The following is a 13,613-nucleotide window of genomic DNA, read 5'->3' as shown; positions in this document are numbered from 1 at the left end:
GTGGGAGGGAAAATCTTTGAAAACTCTGTTCAGAAGTATTTGTTCCATTTAATGGGATTCTAAGACCTCTCTGTTATATTGTCTTTTCATCTCTACGCAGCTTTCTCTGTAATGTATATGGATAGCTAAGTTTGCTCTATTTATTGTCTTGTCCTGAGGGATTTATTCTACTTGTGTCTTTGTAGGCTCTTGGATTATTCCTTTTATATAACATCCTGTTCTTGTTGAATGATTATCAATGCTTCCCCCAATGTATTTGAAAATATGTAGGTTTTTTCCCCAATCCTATACATTTCTCTGTTATTACATTTTTTCTAAAAAATTTCCCCTTAAAATTGCATAGAAGTCAGTTCTCTTTCATGCATATGTAAAAATGAAGCATTAGAAGGACTGAGTGGGAACCTTGGGTATGGAGAGAATAGTTGGACTTTTAGGTTTGTCTTTGGGAACAATATGAAAACATTTGCAGATCAAATGCAGCATGTAGGGCATTGTTCTTAGCCACACTTACCTTTTAATTACATGTTTGTTTGTTTTTTGCTTCACTTATTCATTTATTCAGATTAGGACTTCTTAAATTTTTACATTCACATACCTTTTTGTCTAACTAACTGCACTAACAGAGTTTAAGAACTGAGGAACCATAGATAGGCCTTTGGGGGAGCACTGGCTGCCAAACTAATCATCATCAGTGTCAACTCCAATAAGTTGCCATACCTTTTAGTCATGTTTTTAAAGGCATTGTTTGGCAGGCTCACCTTGAGAATCAAGATAAGGGATGTTTTTTTACTGCACTGAAAAATTCAAGCTACCAAAATATTTTATTTTACATATAAGTAAATGTAGCCTCCCAAAAATTGAGCAACCTTTCAAGAAAGAGGTGGGCTGAGTTGAGAGCAGAATTGCACTTGGCTTTGTTGACTAGAAATGCACTTGATTTTCTTGACTTAACCACTCTGCCTCTCCTCTGGAGATGTCTTAGAATCTATTTGCAGTGATTTCAGAGATATCCCCTCCAAATTACTGGCTTGTTTTATGATCACCTAGGAGGAATGTCTTTCAGTAAAATGGATGAGCATGTAAATTTTATGATAATGAGAACATTCCCTCCTAAAACTAGGATAGAACATCTGGAAACATAAAATGCACATTAAAATGACTAAAGAGGAAACACCCACTCCCACCCTCCCATCAAAGTAATTAAAGTTTGGTGGTAGAGATTTGAGTCAGGCACAGTAAAAGCCTTCTCTCTGTCATGGTGGAGTCTTGTCCACTTTTCACAGTCAATGGTATCTTTTTACATTTGATACAAGGCTTTACAGTTATCCCACAGACATACCGTCCCTCCATCACTTGGTCAAACTCACTTGCTTTCTAGAAAGGAGATGCCACCTTGACTTTTGGAAGGCCCTGAAGACTCTTCTAGAGCTACACATGGTGGGCATCTCACTTATTGGTGCATATGCTCTATGACTATATGCTCTGCAATTATACTCCTAGATACATGACCCCACAGTGTGATAATTGCATCAGTGGAAGGTGATCCCTGAGGTGTGGGGGACTCAGGAAGTTGTCAGAGTATTGTTGCTTTACCTCTTTAGAAACACCCCACTCCCCTTCTTCCCTGTGAAAAGTCAATTCTCCAAAAACTGAGGAGACTCAGAAGCCTTGTTAGCAAGGTCTCCTGGAAGAATTTTATGATACCACTTAGCAGTGGCTCCTTTTGCCAGATTTCCTAATCTGATGGGCTATAAATGTTAGGTGACTACTGGTTCATCATTCCTCTTATCTGCAGAAAGTCTTCCCATGATTCTAATATATCTATATCACAGACAGAGTAAGGTCATTGAAATTTGGCTGCAAAGATTTATATCAAAATCAGGAAAATGTATCCTTATGTTCTAGAGCAGTGTCCTCAAACTATGTCCACATGTTGTATTTGTTCCCATTTTGTTTCTTCACTTCAAAATAAGATATATGCAGTATGCATAGGAATTTGTTCATAATTTTTGTTTTTACTATAGTCGGCCTCCACCGATCTGAGGGATAGTGAACTGGACCCTGTTTAAAAAGTTTGAGTGGGGCTGGGAAGGTGGCGCTAGAGGTAAGGTGTCTGCCTTGCAAGCGCTAGCGTAGGACGGACCGCGGTTCGATCCCCCGGCGTCCCATATGGTCCCCCCAAGCCAGGGGCGATTTCTGAGCACATAGCCAGGAGTAACCCCTAAGCGTCAAACGGGTGTGGCCCAAAAACAAAAAACAAAAAAAAAAGTTTGAGGACTGCTGTTCTAGAGTGTTGCTATCTTGTTACTGTGATGATGTGAACCATGGAATGACTGCTTAAGTTTGAAACTGAAAGGATCCACTAGAAGAAGGAAAAGACAAAGCCTAGTGATAGCATTAAAGAGCCTGGATCCATGGGGCCAGCGATGGCATAAGGGGTAAGATGCCTGCCTTGCTTGAGCTAGCCTAGGATGGACCAAGGTTCAATTCCCCAGCATCCCATATGGTCCCCCAAGCCAGAAGCAATTTCTGAGCGCATAGCCAGGAGTAATCTCTGAGTGTCACTGGGTGTGGCCCCAAAACAAAACAAAAAATGTGCCTGGATTCAGTCTTGCCTGAGGCTCAACTTTGATCCTGTCCTCTAGGAAATTGCTACACCTCCTTTTGCTCCCTCCACATTAGTCCAAAGGGCTTTTTTGTTGTCTGTACAAAGACTTTCTGGAGTATACAGAATCTGGGCTGAATCTTTAAAGATGAGTCGAGATTTGTTAGGTAAAATGAGGATGGTGGATGCAAGTGGATAAATTTTCAAGAAAGCCCATACATATGAACCAAGAATGGGGAGAAAATTCCTCGAACAGATTCTGCGCTTAATGTCATTAGCCCTGGGTATTCACTTGGAAAAATGATGCTGCCCAGTGGCCAAAGGTGAAGTTAGAAACAATACTAAGATATGGGTCTTCTGAAAAAAGAGCCTTGAAGCAGTCCTGAATGGGGAAAACTCGAGGGCCCAACATTCAGTTACCAGCCTTCTGGGATTCAGACATGAAGACATGGACGTGGGATAGAAATACTGCATTTCCTTTCATTAGAATCTCAACTTAATCTATTGGAACACTCTAAAAAAAAAAACTTGGGGGAAATCAATCCCGTTAACTCTGTGCTCTTGTTTATTTCTGATGGCTGAAAAATAAGCTGTTATTTTTGATCTAATTGCTTGTGAGGAGTGGACTGTTCTCACTTGAGCCCACCCCCCCCCCAACCAAAATGCCAAATTTAATACAACTGATAATTAAGATGAATCCTCCACAGGGCTTGCTCTGTAAAATTAAAGCCAAGGGCAACTTGAACACAACATTTGGACTCGAAAGGAATTCACATCTTTCCACATCCCTAGATTTGTTCCTTTTAAATTTGATTTCCTTAAACCATTGGTTTTGAGCACTAGAAGAGAATCAGGCCCATCTGTCCTCACTGAGTACAAGTCCAAGTTCACCGCCTTGCCTTGTTTTACTTGTTTCTATAGGAAATTTTCTTGAATTACAATTTATCTTTGGGTGAGAGGTCTCCTTGGAAGTGAAATCTGGGGACCAGGGAATTTTGTTTTGTTTTCGGACCATACCTACATGTGCTCAGGGCTTACTCTTGGCATTTTGTCCTTGGGGGTCACTCTTAGCAAGGCTTGGGTGACCAGATGGGTTTCTGGGGACTAAACCTGGGTCAGCAGCATGTAGGGCCAGTACCCTCTCTGCTGCACTATCAATCCAGCCCTAGATAAGGTGATTGCATTTTTCATTAGGATTCAGTCGTCTGCTCTATAGATAGCCGGATTCCCACAGACTACATTACCCCTCTGACAGCTCTCTAGGAATTGTGGTTTTGTCAGGTATGAATAAACATGATAAAAAAATCACTCTGGGATAAACAGATATGGGCATTTTAGTTGTTTGCTGAAATTTGACTTCACTAGGTCTCTAAATGTAAAGAACAGGACATAACAGCAGGCTGACGGCTTTGCTCTTATTATTCTTCCAAGGCAGGGAGAGGCTGGAGTTTTCTCTCTATCTCCACTGTTTCCTTTTTTTGGGTACCATTTATTGAGGATCCCTAAATTTCTGTGGTTTCTAGAGAAAGATACTGCACTCCTGGTGTACACTAATTGACTTTTCTACTTCCAGCATCATTTGAGAGCAGAATTCTCAGGCTTCTTGTTTTATAGGAAGAGACAACCTTGACCTAAGAAAAAGCTCTACCAGTGCCTGTGCTTCTGGTTCTTGTGAATCTGCAGGTCATGCCAGTGTGTTTATATTTGAGAAAATAGTGAAATTTAGAACCACCCCCATCACCTACCACAAGAATCTATATTTAGTTCCTGTGGAGGCTGGCTTGTGTGTTTTTGTGGAACCTGTTTAGTGGTATTGGAATCAACGAATGTTTAAATGTAGTAATTTATTTTTTTTTGTGGGGGGGGCACCCGCTGATGCTCAGGGGTTACTCCTGGCTATGCACTCAGAAGTTGCTCCTGGCTTGGGGGACCATATGGGATGCCGGAGGATGGAACCTCGGTCCGTCCTAGGCTAGCGCTGGCAAGGCAGACACCTTACCTCTAGCGCCACCACACCGGCCCCTAAATGTAGTGATTTAATCACACCTTACTATGGTTGGGTTCCTCCTTCTCTAAAACATGCCTAAGTTTTCACTTGACCTTGTTAATTTTTGTTTGGTTTGCCCTCCCCGTTATGTACTCCCCCACTGGTGCTCAGGGATATAAGCCAGCTAGGTCAACAGTGTTTGGGTTTGCTGAAATATAGACCTGAATGGGTCAATCATTACATTTATGATATCACTTTTTAGAAATGAAATGGGGAAAAGAAAATCTTCCAAGGGTACAAACTAAGGACCAATAAAATCTTCCTGATTGGCAGCTTTTTCTATTCAAATGTGATGGTAGTTCTTTTTTTTTTTTTTTTTTTGAAAGGTGCCAAGTTAATTAGCACCTTCTAGGACCTTGTTATAGCTCAGAATGACTTTCCATCTGCCGGTAATTTAATCGTTCTATGCGTGACACCAGAAAATCGAGTCCCACATTCCGTTACATAATGTAAATCGACAGTCAGGAAGGACTACTCAATAGTCTGATGCCATTAATAAGGTGGGTTCTTAAACTCATAGCAAATATCAAGTTGTTTTCTCAGTAGGTTAAAAAAAAAAGGAATCGATTCAGCCTTTGTTGACAGATTTGAGACGTGAAACAGCCCTGAATTCTGAGTCATGGGCTGTGGTGGACAATATAATGTGGGCGCTGATTTGGAAGATTCTAGAAGGCCATTCTTCAGAACTGGACTGAGTGGCCCAGAGCCACTGGTATCCCAGGTGGCTTCTAGTTATTGGTGGGGGTGAAGAAGGGTTGATGGCAGGTCAGTTCAGGGACAAGGGAAGGGCTGCTATTTAGATGACTATAGGCAGGCACTCTTCCTATCCACATAATGGCCTTTTAGTCATGAGTTCAGGGCAGCTGTCTAGGTAGAACTTTCTGAAAAAGAGCATGTCTGAAAACAGGTCTCTTAGCACAGTGCCCCACAGAAAGGCCCTGGGATGTCACTTAGAGTTTAGGGTCACTGTGAGGCAGGCCTGCCCCGCTCTATTGGCTGGGACAATGGGGTGAGCTCACAGAGTGTGGGTAGTTAGTGAAGGGCCTGGTTCACCCTCTGGTCCTGCTCTTTGTGGCATCTGGCCTCTCTCCATGCACAGCCTCAAGTTTACTGCACAGACTCGAGTTCACTCTTATATATCCCCTCGGAATTAATCAAAGGACATTGTCCCACCTCTTTCAGTAGAGGAACATCATATCTACTGATCAGAGTCACAGCAAACAGGTAAATAAAACAATAGCAGTGAAGTTGGGCTCTAGAGGACACAAGGCCTTTGGGTCTGCAGTGAGGATCCTAATGGCAAAAGGTTTGAGGCTGATGGAGCAGAGAGACTCGGGATGGTTGTGCCAGTGCCTGGTTAGGGAAGATTTTCAGAGAATAGAGGAATAAGATGGGGTGGAGGAGCTTGGGACCAGAAACAGGCTTAAACCCAGCTCTGACCCATGGGACAGAAAAGCTCAGAGAAGGTCATTCTCATCATGGGTGAGAACAAAACTGTCATGAGCAGTGCAAGGCTGCAGGTGGGGGTGGGCAGGATAGTTGGTGTGGCTGCTGGAAGAGGGTACCAGAGAGTGTCTAAGGCCTAGGGGGAATAATCTAACCAGATCTGGCTCAGTTAATGGTGACTAAGTTGCCAAACAACATGAAACAGGCCCCAAACCTAGTTTTTTATTCCTTGAATAAGAAGCCCCCTAGCTTAAAGTGTGTGTGTGTGTGTGTGTGTGTGTCCTTAGTATGTAAATGTATGATAATTGTATAAAGTAGAACATTCAGGTACTAGAAATTTAAAAAATAAAGAGTTAAGTCTATCATGGAGATAGGTAACTTTGTAATTTTAATCTAGATGCTGCCATTCCTCTGTCCTTTCTTTCCTTCTTATTTATCTCTTCTCATAAATATGTATATATATTCACTGGGGTTTGGAGGAGGGGAGGAGAGGAAAAGAGAGAGAGAAATGGGGAACTGGGAGGGGACATTGGTGGTGGGAAATGTGCACTTGTGAAGGATGGACATCCTATGAATAAAACTCAGTAATGAAGAAATTTGTAACTGTTTATTTTATGATGATTTAATTAAATTATTTATTAAAAAACCAGAACCTTAAATACATTTTAAGTCCCCCATAATTTCTTAACCCATGAAGGCCATTAGGCTATTTTTACTTTCATTATGGAAGAATCCACAAATTGTGGAAAGCCACACGTGGCTGTTAAGATATGTTATTTTAGAAGGTCAAGAAACAACGACGGTGTTTTCTTGTACTTAAATGAATATCCAGGTCTAAAGGAGAGACACTGCAGTGAAACAGATGAAGATGTAGAATAACATTGTTAGAGCTCAGAAACTGAATGGAAGCTTTGTCATAGACAAATGGGTGGAGAAGAGGCTTGTTGGTATCTGAATTTCCACATGGTCAGTGTTAGGGGGGAAAGCCTGTTGGAGGGTGCCAGGGATTGTAGAGCTCTATTGGTAGAGGAAACAAGCAGGGGCCCGAAAAACAAGGCCTAGGTTTTTTTTTTCCTTTGGTTTTCGGTAATGCTCAGGGGTTACTCCTGGCTATGCACTCAGAAATCACTCCTGGCTTGAGGGACCATATGGGATGCTGGGGGATCAAACCGTGATCTGTCATAGGTTAAACGCGTGCAAGGCTAATGCCCAACTGTTTGATCCACCGCTCCAGCCCCTAGGTTTCGACTCTTCAGAACTTGCTTCCTGGGGGTAGATTGACTTTTTCCGACCCTCAAGGTGGATCAACATGCCTGTTCGGTTTCCCCAAATCCAGTCCATGCCCTACGGCAGAATGCTGTGAGGACATCTGATTTCCTGCTCAGAATATTTTAGGGGGAATAATATCCTTCCATAGGGACTTATTCATGCATGAGTTTGTTTTTTAGAAAAAAAGAAACACAGAGTTGACTTTGGGTTGGCACCATTGCTGAATTTGACCACCCAGATGCCCTCTTGTGCCAAAGACCTCTCATGCGCTCAGAGCTAATTGCTAAAGATTATCAAGTGACCAAGAAGGTGGATTGGCATGTCCAAGCCTACCCAGTCTCACCACCCACGCTGCCTGGCCACCTCTGTTCTCCATTAGAATGGATTGGAGACGACGAACAGGACCTTGCTTCTAATTAAATTCTCATCTCTGTCCAACTGTTTGAAAGGGCAACTGTCTTAAACCTTTGAACTTTATTTGTAATACAAAACTTCAATTAGATCAAGGGCAATAATTAGCAGATCTTTTATCTTTGGGCATAATTAAATCTTTACAGAGGGACGTTTTAATCAATGAATTGTAATGACAGTTCATAAATTAATTAATCCCTCCCCCCATGGAGGCTTGGCAGTAATCAATGGGTCTGTAAAGCTATTCAGAGCGAGGGGACGTGGCTGTGTGAACACAGAGGCTCAACTTGGTTTAGTTTGGGGTAAAGATGCTCATTTCTGAAGGATTAGCTCACTCAAAGTTTGCCTGTTTATTTAAGGGGAAATCATTGAGAATATTAACTTTTCATGGGAAGAAAAAAATCTTCCTGCAGGTCTTTGCTTTCAAAGTTCTCCTCTGAGGGCTCAGAGCTATCCATGTATTTACTCAGGCCTCAAATATCCATGTACATTTATTTTCTTGTCCCGGATCTCTGTGTTACTTTACTGATTATATCAGACAAAGAAACCCAAACAAAGATATAATACTAGAAGCGATTGTAAAGGTTTGTCAATAAAGTTTTATTAAAATGCAACCATACCCATTTACTTTTGTTTGATCCATGCTTTCTGTATTCTCTAAAGGTAGAGTTGAAGAGCTCCTATCAAAACTTTGGGACTGCAGGCTGATGCACTATCCTCATCCTTCTGTTCTAAAACACTGTGTTTTTGTACCCAGGCCTAGGAAACTTTGGGAAACATGTAAATATGCCACTATCAGCTCCTCCTGTCTGTGATCCTTGTAGCTCATGGTTGAGACAGAGAGGCCCTCTAGTATTATTTTGTTTTGATTTGTTTTTGGGCCATACCTGGCAGTGCTTAGGAGCTACTCCTGGCTCTGCACTCAGAAATTACTTCTGAAAGACTTGGGGACCATATGGAATGCCAAGGATTGAACCTGGTTGGTCACATGCAAGGCAAGTGCCCTACTCACTGTGCTATCTCTCTGGCCCCTGATGCATATTTTGGCATTGGAAGGGAAGAGAGAGATACCTCCATTTCATGCACTATCCTTGAAAAAGCAGCATTAGGAAGGAGAGGGGAGATGTCACCCCTTTGTGGTCATGACAGAATGGAAAGGGAAGCCCACTTTGACTTGATAAGGCCATATCCTTTTTCCATGTCAAAAATGCCCCCACTGTCCAGGCTGGAACCCACAGAGAGGTTTTCTCTCAAACCTCTGGAGTTGAGTCCAGGAGCATCAGGTTCTTGCTTTCTCCAGTCTCCAGAAAGTACCTCTCATTTCTTTTGGGTGTTGTTGGCTCTCTGTGTTCTGAAAGCCTCAGATGCCCTGGGAGCTCTGCATGTTCTTGGCTCATGGCAGCATCACCCTATCTTTGTCCCATCTTCAGCAGTCTTTTCTCTTCTCTGTGTCTGGAGGTCAAACCACCTCCTTCCCAATAATTGGTTGGAAGCTGAAAAGTCTGGGAGGCTCCCATTTTGAGAGATATTCTTGCATCTTCTAGAATAGATCCTTCTTCCTAGGGACCAGGGATTAGGATATGGGAACATTTTTATGGAAGTCTGACAATTTGACCCACCACATGGGAGAATCTTGACCTGTGCTGGGACTTATCCCCCTTCTCAATTCCTGTGACTAGAGATAAGAGAAGAATGAAGGTTTAATCAGGGGGTCTAGCTAAGAGGCTGCTGGAAACTTTCAGAGACCATTAGATGTGGCAGCTATGTGGCAGGCAAGGCTTTGGGTGGTTGTTCCTTGGGCTAGAAGAAGTTTTACTAGGTGAATCTTGGGTTAGATTGAGAAATTATTTTCCCTCCCTGCCTTTGGTCACTGAGACAGGGAAAGTCTGAACCAGCACAAAGGAGATGCTTCATGCAAGCCACCACTGCTGGCAGGATAAAGGCAGGCCTTGGATTATACCAGAAACATTTTTCTTAGAGGCTATGTTGGCTTTGGGCAAGGATGCAGGTCCCCTCCCTTTTCAAGAAGCTTTTCAAAATAAACTCATTTGAATGGGGCCTAGAGTTCCTTGGCAGGGAGACAGTGGACACTTGAAAATATTACTATTATTTCTGGAGCCAAATTTAGCAAGAACGGTTCTGTCTTTAATTACGGTTGATGCTGAGTTCTACAGGCAAATGATTACATGCACAATTAGTTGTTCCCACAAGTAGCCAATTATGGGACCGATTATTTAAGAAAATTGTGGCTCCTGCTAAAGGGACATTACATTGTCTCCTCAAAACACATTTTTGTAGAAAAATTTCCTTTATTGTGCGCATTATTATTTTTTTACCCTCTCTCCCTTGGGCTGCTAAGGAAAGCAGCCCTGTGGTTTCATTTGTGATGAGAGAGAATTGTGGAGACCCAGATCTTTGGGGGGCACCAGGAGACTCAGGGAAGAGTTAGGTTGAGAGTTGGACCCTCTCTCAAGATCAACATTGCTCCGGAGATGGTGTCTGGACTCCAAAGATGGAGCTAATGCCAGCATTTAGATTCATTCATATACATTCTGCTGCTGCTCTAAAACATATATTTTGTTTTGATAATATAAATAAGATAAATATATCTGGCATTGAGATAAATAGTATTTACTTATTTATTTTTAGTTTAGTTTGGTCTTCCTAGGGATACCCACTGATCTCTTTTTATCTGCTGCATCATGTGCCCATCCCCAGTTCTTTACTATCATGCACTAGTTAGAATTTTATGTCCACAGTCTGGCCAAGGCCTCATGCTAGATGAAATGTATTTTTTGGCTCTTGAATTTGGATTTGTCCCTGGGTTTGTGGCAAGCAGGGCCCATTTTGGGATCCAGTAAAGAATGTACCATGGATTATTGTCGACTCTTCAGTCCGATTAGCAGAAGAAAGCATTTTGGGCTGACCCATTGCTGGAATTTAGCTACATAAAACTGATCTGGACACATATTTCAGTCTAGGGCCCAGAACTCAGAGTTTGACCCTGCCCAATGCAGGGCAGCTGATGTCCATAGTTGTGAGTGCTGAGTGTTAGTCTGGTTGGCAATGCAACCTTGTGTTGGCAGAAACTGCCCATCCATTTTACCTTGTTTTTGACTCACATTGATGTGGTTGAAAAGACTAGAACAGAAACAGCTAGCACAGGATGGGCATGGTGCCTTGCTATTTTCATTGTTGGGGACTACAGTTTGCTGATTTTAAGTCATTGAAGGCCATATTCCCAGAAATATACCTGAGCCTGTATTCTTGAAAATAACAGTGCTATTTTAATGTGCCTGTGCAAAAAGGAACAATGCCACAGGGAAAACAAGTTCTTATCTAATAAAGATGGGAACACGAATTTTTTTATAATGCAGTGGGACCCTAAACACTTGGCATAATGACTTGGTTAGACTCCAGTTGATTGGACATTGACCATTTACCACTGAACCATGGATACCACCTATGGAAACAAACATGGTTTCCCTACACGAGCACCAGGAACATAAACTCTACCAAGGAAGGTCCCACTACTGCCATAGCACTGACTTACTCCAAAGACAGTTCTTATATCACCCTGACAACTGGGCAACAGCAATAGTCTGCTTTTAGGACAGGATTCTCTGCAATGCTAACTGATGGTCAGACAGAATCAGAAGACACTAGACACTACACACCACCCAGTCTTTGACATAGGACATGTCCAGAAACCAAGATCTATAACTATATAACTACAGAAACCTGACAGCAACAACTATGAGGCTGAAGAGCTGACCACTGAAAATCACTAGGGGGTTGGACAACTTTGTATGCCTGGAGCCTTGAGTTGGTCTTATGCCAAAATACTTCGGGGATAAGATCTCCCTGTTTTTTAGCCAAAGGTCTTTTCAATTTCTTCCATATTTTGCTGTGCCTATGCAAATGATAACTGCCACACACACACACACATACACACACACACACACCCCTACACCTACCTTTTTTATAGTATATCTCCCATCTCTTTAGTAAAAAAAAAAAACTTCAGCTATTGTATTAACGACTTTATTGGTGATACAATAATTTTCACAAACTTAACTGCTGATGAACTCTCTCTCCATTTTTCATATTTTAAAATTCTCTATTCTCTCTCTCTCTCTTTTGGTTTTTGGGTCACACCTGGCAGCACTAGGGGTTACTCCTGGCTCTATGCTCAGAAATTGATCCTGGCAGACTCAAGGGACTATATGGGATTCTGAGATTCGAACCACCATCCTTCTGCATGCAAGGCAAGTGCCTTACCTCCAATGCTATCTCTCCAGCCCTCTCTTTCTATTTTTTAATAACTTCACTGTCATCCTGAATCAAATATATTATGATCAGTTATGTCAACTATGTGATACATGTTCTTTAAATAAATTTTTAAAAAAATGTAAAAAAAAAAAGAAAATAACAGTGCCAGAGAATGACCCAGAATTCTTGCATCTCAATTGGTTGGATGTATTAATAGTTATTTCACATCTACACTCTGACCCTTGAGTAAAGGAACATCCACATTCTGATACTGGCGTGATGGAAGGCCTACACTCTAACACTAGAGTGAAGGAAGGCATGGAAAGTTAGGACTTGGCCATGATTCCACCATTTTCCTGAGAAAGAACGAACTTTGGAGAATAAAAATACAACAGGTTCCTTTTTTTCCAGTCCAGCAGTTTCTGCTACCCTCATACCATCCCTACAGATAAAAAGAAATAGGCGAGCAATATTTTCAGGTCTCTACTGGCTCTCTGGTCAACCCACTTCTGGCAAGACTTTACAAAGTTTTCAGTGGCTCTTGCAAAGGTAAACTGGTGCCCTCTGCAAAGTAAAGCTGGATGTAATAAATGGATCCATTGGCACTGATTTCTCTCATGGACTGCTCAGGATTCGTGCCGTTTCCAAATTGAAGGGGTCCAGTCCTGCCAAGAGGCTTTCTTCCCTTAATGAGAATGCAAATTTGCTGTGTTCCCTGGAGAGCCATGGCCCAGGCCTCCCATCTTCTGGGACCTTTGGGTTCTGGAGATAATGGCATGAAGAGACCCGGTTTCGTTCTCAGTAGCTGTTTTAGTGGTTCTTTGGGCTTTGTGGATTCGAGTTGCTCTGTGAGTCATAAAAGCAAATTTGGTGGTATTTGTAAAAAGATCCTGGGGATTGTGCGCTGAACTAAGCTCCAGGGGGGACATTAGAGCAAAACACTGCAAATGGTTCCTGTTTTAGTGTTTTGTTTTTTTCTTTCAAGGAACAAGAAGCTTGGATTTCCAATGAGAAGCCAATTCTGAAAGGCTCCATAATAGAGTGGGAAACCTGTGGTTTTGGAGATGAGCCTTAAATTCTCCTCATCACGGACTCCATGTTTTCTGTGTAAAGGTATGATAATGACAATACCAGAAGGATAAAATCTGGGTGGAAAGGGCTCCACAAATGAGGACTTTGGTTGTTTTGTGCTGGTGTGTCTGGTGGTCCTCAGTGCCTATTCCTCGCTGAAAGAACTGTGTGGACCTGGGTATTGAACTGGGCATCTGCTTACCTGTCTTTCAGCCCTATGAGCTACCATTCAGCCCAAACAAGAACATTTTGAAGAGTACTGGGAAGGATGTGCTTTCTCCTATCCCATTCTCTTCTTTTCCTGTAAAATCCACTTTCTGTAACCATGCAGACAATGTTGACTGAGGGACCTGGCTCTGCCATCTCCACCAGTTTCTTCTCCATCCCTTAATCTTGATTGATTGGGCTCTCTAGGGAAGCATCGGAACCAGACCCTAATGCTTATCTTTCTATGGCAAAGCTGACTGTTTAGAAAGCATTCCAAGTGTTTGT

The sequence above is a fragment of the Suncus etruscus genome, chromosome 14 (assembly GCF_024139225.1).
Source record: "Suncus etruscus isolate mSunEtr1 chromosome 14, mSunEtr1.pri.cur, whole genome shotgun sequence".
In the NCBI taxonomy this organism is placed as follows: domain Eukaryota; kingdom Metazoa; phylum Chordata; class Mammalia; order Eulipotyphla; family Soricidae; genus Suncus; species Suncus etruscus.
This window is presented reverse-complemented; position numbering follows the sequence as displayed.